Source organism: Rhea pennata, chromosome 6 (genome assembly GCF_028389875.1).
Source record: "Rhea pennata isolate bPtePen1 chromosome 6, bPtePen1.pri, whole genome shotgun sequence".
Classification (NCBI taxonomy): domain Eukaryota; kingdom Metazoa; phylum Chordata; class Aves; order Rheiformes; family Rheidae; genus Rhea; species Rhea pennata.
The window spans coordinates 29,751,972-29,758,714 of record NC_084668.1 but is presented as its reverse complement, the minus strand read 5'-3'; positions in this window follow the sequence as shown (position 1 = coordinate 29,758,714).

The window sequence follows — 6,743 nt, the reverse complement described above, 5'->3', positions numbered from 1 at the left end:
TCTGTTTGATCCTTGAGATTAGCTAGTGGATTTTGCATAGAAGTAGGAAGATCAACTGTCGCTGTATCCCAAGTCTACATACAGAGTAGGTAGTCCAGAAATAATGTACTGTATTGATTGATGAGGGAAGTACTATGAAAATTTTCCTTTTCTAGCATATGTGGTAGTTCTCAGTTCTCAGAAATCCAAGTTTTTTCTACTACACTGAGTGAAAAGGGCTCTTTTCAGCATGGAGTATTTCAGGTTTTAAATAGCCTTTTTGTACTATGAGTATATACACTCCTTTTTACATTTACTTAGGCTTTTCATGCTTTACTGTGTATGGATTTTGAAGCGACATGGGAAATAAAGCTGCCTGCAATCTCTGTTAGTGCATGTGAAGAAAAAGGAGAAAGACTAAAGCAGTTTGGGACACTTTGACAGTCTTGACTGCAACTGCATTTGCTCCTGATCCATCACAATATACGCACTAGAAGGTGACAAACCCATTCCTACTTTTCTCTTTAAAGCTCTTGAATAAAACGGAGCCCCCCGATCTTTAGTCTCAAGATAGAGTGTGAGAATTAAGGCAGCATTTTGAAACTAAAATGAGGTTCCTTACCCTTAGATTTCTGGATTTTTTTCCATATTCTCACGTCAAAGCAAATGACAGCAGCAAATTCTGGTGGAACTGCTCTTTAGCTGTAGCAAAAGCCTGTAACCACTTAAAATATCCCTTCTGCTGGGGGAATTAATGGCAGAGTGCCCCGGCACTGCAGCGTTTTACTTGGTGTTCTGTGCCCTTGGGCCGTGGGACCCAGCTCATCCTGGCCCAAAATAAAGCTCTGCAGGCGCCGTGCGCTGCGGACGCTGGCTTCTCGGCACCGGCGCCCTACGCCTGCACCTGTGCGGCTGCGGTTCGCCAAGGGAAGTGCAAGAGATGCAGAGATTTTGGAGAGGGTTTAGGTTTGCCTAGGGCTGGTTTTTCATTTTTTCCCCCTTCTTCTTCCCAGGCAGGTCTCTGATCTTTTAATTGTCTTTTGAACTGGGAAGTCATACATAGATTATAATGAATCTCACGGATTTATTTCTACATCAAGCTTAATTTTCAAACTGGAAAAGAAAGAGGACTGTAAAAGATCTCTCCACTTTACCCCATGTTTCTTCCTTAGGAGAACTAGCACTCAAAGCAGGCAAGCAGCCGCGAGCCTAGGGAAATCGTAAATGCAAAGAAAACTTCAAAAAAATGAAAGAGATGCCATCTCGGATAACGTTGGCTTTGTTTGTTGCTAGCTTGTTTTATCACCTTGGGGAAGAAGTCGGTCACCAAAGGAAGTAAAATAACCGAGATCAAAATCTGAAGCTTTGATTACAGTGTCAAATCTAAAAATGCAGTAAACTAAGTAGCATTGCAAACAAACGTTAAGTTGAGGAAATGAGAACAAACTGATAACCAGTTTTATGGTTAAGATAACTTAGATTCCTTGATACTTTAAAATAAAGGCAATAAATGCAGTATGAGAAAGCCGTTTGAAAAACCTTGCTTTTTTTGGGTAGTACCGTCTTTCTTGACACCTATTCTTTCATTGTTCTCGTGAAGAAATTAGGCAAGCTGGTGGCTGTGGTGTCTGTTCTTGACAGATGAGCCTAATTCCTAGCAACTCACATGTATCTATGAAGGTCAACAGGGGATGAAGGTCATGGATGCAACAGTAATACTTCATTACATGTCTAAAAACTCATAGTTCTTTAACTTATTTCATTTTAGAAGCTAAGAAAAGATATTTTCCCCCCACCCCTTCCAAGGAGATTAATGCTGTGGTAGCATCAAGCTAAAAGTCCGTTTTTTAACTGCAGGCCAGTACCTCATCTGAAGCTTAGCCATCCCGTGTGCCAGCCTGGGAGAGGAGAGCGGGGGTGAGGTGGCCACCTTGGCCTGGAGGTGGCTGCGAAGTCCCAGCGCTGTCAGGAGCGTGCTGGGTGTGGGAGAGACTTGGGCAGCCTGGCCAGGGACTCTGCTTCTGCCAGAAGAAAGTGGGGTTTGGGATCTGTAACCAAATTGTCATCTACTGAGCGTATAAAAAGTTCTTAAAGAAAAGCTGTTTGCTGCTCTCCGTGCAGCTTGGCTGTGGTTCAGTGAACATCTCGAAACTAACCTAAACATACACAGAAAGTTTAAGCCAGATGTTTCCCACAGTCCAGCCCCGGAGAGCCGGTGCTGGGCTGGCGCGCAGGGTGCAGGGACGGTGCTTTGGTTAGGCAAGAGCCAAGCACTGAACAGGCTGCGTAGGTCGCGATCGCATCTATCAGAGGCTTCCCGATTTACAGAAATCTCTGTCAGGGACAAGTATACCTTTGTAATTCTGCTGCAGGGACAGGAGGTGGGCTAGGTGATCTCCTGGCATCTCTCTGAGTTATATTTCAAGTTGTTTTCCTCTGTCTTAGCCTCTGCTGATTCTAATTCCGGCTGTTACCACATGCTTTAACAGACTCGTTGCACACTGGGATCTGGCAGATGGAGATATGTGAAGGAGGCTCCCCAAGGTCAAACGATTGCTGCGCCGAAATGCATGTGAAATACAAAGGTACAGGTGGTGGGGAGAGGGCCTCGGCACAAATTGCACCGCTGATTTTTCCCCTATCTAGAAGCAACTGAAAATAAAGCTGCCTCTCTTTAGTAATACCTATTGAATTACCTTCTATGAAAAGCACGCATAAAGCTCCAGAAGGAAAATGGCAATCATAAATAGTATTATCTAATATCCCTTAATGAAGGCAAGAGGGGAAAGGAAGATGTGCACATAGGTGGACCTGCTTAAATACATCTGGGGACTGCATGGTCTCAAAAGCAGATGTATTGCATGTTGTCCTGCCCTGAATATATTCATCTGGTCTGTGTGCAGCTGGTGCTGAAAAATGCCCGTTCTGAAGTTTTGGGTTAGGAATTGGTTTGTTGCAATCCTCAGCAAAGGCTGTGTAAAGAATCCATATTTGGTGAATCCTGGTATCTCGCTCTTACATGCCTGAATGTGAAACCAAACAAGTTTCAGGAATTTAAGGACTGTGCTGTGGAAATACTTTTCTTTATCTGCAGCAGCCTTTTGTTCGTCTACTGTATTTTTAAGACTCTTGATGGCAGGAGCAACAACCAGTTGGGAAGCGATTGCAACTCTAAATGCATTTATGAGTGAGGAGCCCCCTGGCCAGCATCCTGCCCGGGGGCCGCACGCTTCCCGGGCCAGCGGCTCGGGCACGGCTCCGGCGCCGGCTCCTGCCCCGCGCGGTGTCGGGGCCGCCGCTCCCGGGGAGGCAGCCGGCACCACGGCATGCCCACGTGCGACCCGGGTGAAGCTCGGCTGCTCTTGGGGACCGCTGCCCTCCAAGGAGGTACCCCGGCAGGTTCCCCCGGAACAGCAGAAAACAGTTTTAAAAATAAAATATTCCCAAATGGGGAATATTTTGGGTGCAACTCAGCGGACAGGCGCGCGCTGGCTCTCCCCGTGAATGCCGCCGTCGCGGCTTCCTTCAGAAACGCCTTCAGAGAGGCAGGTCAGCGCGTGGCTGCTCCGGGCAGCGCAGCTCTGCACGGAAACGGGCTTCCTGCTTACCCCCAAAACAGCCAGAGAGCAAACTGCAGAGCTGAGCACTCTGCTATCCCAGCACCTTCGAGCCGGAGTGCAAAGGAAAGCAAACTGAGCACGGACAAAGGTTAGACGACGTGATTGTGACCGCTACAGATTTTCTCGATGAAAACTCCTAATACGCTGTTCTGAGCCTGTTCTCCCCAGGACAAAGCAAAATTTTAGCTTTGTGGATGTCTACCATGAAAGGTGCAAAGGGAAGCTCAGTATTTGTGCGGGATATTTTAGGTTGCTCGCAAGCGTTGTTGACACAGTAGTACAACACCGGGCTTCGATGGAGCCCGAGCTTGTGTGACAGTAACGCGCGCAGGTCTCCCCGCTCAGCTCGCACTTGTTTTCCGCAGCGCAGAATTCTGACGTCGGTAAAGACAAAAACCTGGGAATGTCGTTTCTAGCATGCTGTACATTTGAGGAAAAACGTCTTTATTTATGAATTGCTTTCTCTTCTCCTGGACTTCCTATCGCTGGAAACCTCGGAGGTTTCAAAGCCGTCACCTGCGGCAGCAACCCAAGGCGTTTTCACTATTTGTTCTGTTGCAACTTCTAATCCAGGGATCATTCCAGTGGGTCCAAGGCTCTGAAAAGGCCGTATCAGTTCTAGGTCTTTTAGATAAACAGGCTGGAAGTAAAAATTGCATAATATTTGAGGAGCTGGGATCTTTCTCCCCTTAGCTATATATACCTGAAGGTTGGCTAAGCTGCTGTTACGAAGAGTGAGAAAAACACAGAAGTGGAAAACTGGCCTCGGTTGTGTGGTGTGTAACACAGCATTCTTGTGTCTCACTTGCGGAAGTCTGTGAGGTAGAACCTAAAAACAGGTTAACTTTCACACAAACAATTTTTACAAAACATTTACAGGCTTTAAAATGTATTTTTTGTCATACCAAAGCCTATAGACAACAAACCAACACGCCTAAGATACGAGCGAGTTTCCTTAATATGAGATTAAAATTCGTAGTAATATTAGTCCTGCTGTAAATTGTCTAAGATAGAAGAATATGCTTTCTCTCTTCTCTCTCACAAGCACAAGGAATAAATAGTCCGAAGAGCTGCGGGACGTAACTTTGATGGTGTGAGAGAAGCTGCCCTTTGCTGCCAAGCAGTGAAGTCAGCCCTACCCAGCTGCCTGAAGCAACAGTAATACATTATGCGTTTGTCACATTAACGTCTGGTTAGAAAGCAATATAAGCAGTGTGTAATGCACTGTCGTTGGCCACTTCGCTCCCCATATGAGAAAGTTACGTGAAGCAACTTGTAAACGCCCTTTCTGCAAAGGCAGCTCTCGCAGTGGCTTATCCCTGTGTTCATCCGCCTGATTGCAAACTTCAAACTTAGTTTCCCTGTTTGTCTATAATAATGAGTTTTAAAGTAATTTTTGGCTTGTTTGGATTCAGTCAGCGCTTGCAGACTTACTGGTAGAGCTATTTGTAACAGCGCTCGCAAGGGTGGCGGACGTTCTCGAGCAGCGGTTACCCCGGTCTCCAGTTCGTGGGTTTTGCCTCGGGCCGCTTTGCAACGCGCCCGGTATCGCGGCTGAGCGGATCCGAGTTTTCATTTGGTAGGAGTAAGTCATTTACTGCGCGTACGTGCGCGCACAGGGCATTTTATGCCTGAAGTGCTCCCCGTGGCAAGCGCAGCTGGGATGGGGCCGTCTTGCTCGGGGCGCTGCGCTCCCCCGGGCCGAGGTGCCCCGGGCTGCAGGGGAGGCGCGGGCCCCTCCGCCGGCCCCGGGGCAGGGGGAGCCTCTCCCCGATTCCCGCGGGGCAGGGCGAGAAGCGGCTGGCCGCGAGGCACCGGCCCGCTCCTGCTGCTCCGCCGGGCCGGCCCGCGGAGGAGGCCGCGAGGGTCCGAGCGGGGCATCGCGTGTTCTTTGACCCGGTGGCTGCTGCTGTGCTTCAGCGGGCACGAGAGCGGGCCAGCGCTTCCCGCTGCTGCTTGCGGCCACTCTGTGCTCTCTTGCACGCAAATTCTCTTGCAAGAGCAAGACAGCAGCTCAGCTGGAAGCACAGTGCCTGTGCAAGCCTCTGCGCTTCTCACCGGGAGGAAGGGCGCGAGCACCAGCAGGGCGCAGCCCGCGGCCCGCACCCACCACCCTCGGGCCTGCCTGGCCTCCGCTAAGGCGAAGCGGCGGCGGGTCCCGGGGCGCGGGTGCGCTGGCGTCCTGCCACGACAAGCACGAAGATAGCGGAATCGCGAACGAGACCGCTAGAGCAGTCCGGCCTGACTGTCGGTGGCAGTGTTTCCGCTAGCTTTTCTGTGCAATCACAGTGTTTTCGATCACTGCTCATCATTAAAGAAAAACTTAATTACCTGCATGCTAAAAAGCTGCTTTTAAAATCTATTTGTCCTCTTGCTAGCACTGAAAAGTTTAGTACTAGAGTCCTCAGCCCCCCTCCCCCTGCCCTGGTAGTTCCAAAATACAAAGTACATCATTGCTAAATTTACAGATGAAGTCACTGCTGTGTCGCATTCCACACGCTAGATAATGCTGAAACATTTGTCTCTCTGGCTTTTAATCTTTGAACTGCTTAAAACAGAGGTGAATGATGGCCTACTTGTCAATATTTCAAAGGTCAACAATATTCACTATAAAACAAACAGTTGCATTTTTGCTAAAATGTGGCAAGTAAATCTTCCAGCAAAATAGCTTGAAAGTCTTTTCCTGGATGCTTAAGGAAGACTTTCAACAGCTTCTACACGTGTGAAAGTAAGATTTTGCATTTAGTAGGACACTAAGAAAAGGGGGTTGCCACAAATTACCTTCCATGACAATATACTGTTTTCAGAAAAGAGAATAAAAACAGGTTCCTCCAATTTACAGAAGGGCAAAACAAAGCTCCCTGGGTGGGTGGGTTAAAGGGGAAAGAAAATCCAGAGGCCCTTTGTCTAATTCTAGGATTATTTCTTAAAAATATGCCAACCGCTCTTGTTAGGCAGTTTTATGGAAGGCAATAGCAAATTAGGGAGTGTATGGTTTTCACTGGCAAATAATAGAATATTCTAAGTGTGTCATTTCAGATCCCAACATTTCTAATCTGAATATTTTTTAGTAGAATATGGTTTCCTCAGAGCCTGTAGCTGAGCTTTTAAGTGACCTACTTTACCTTCATGAGCTTGTCTTAA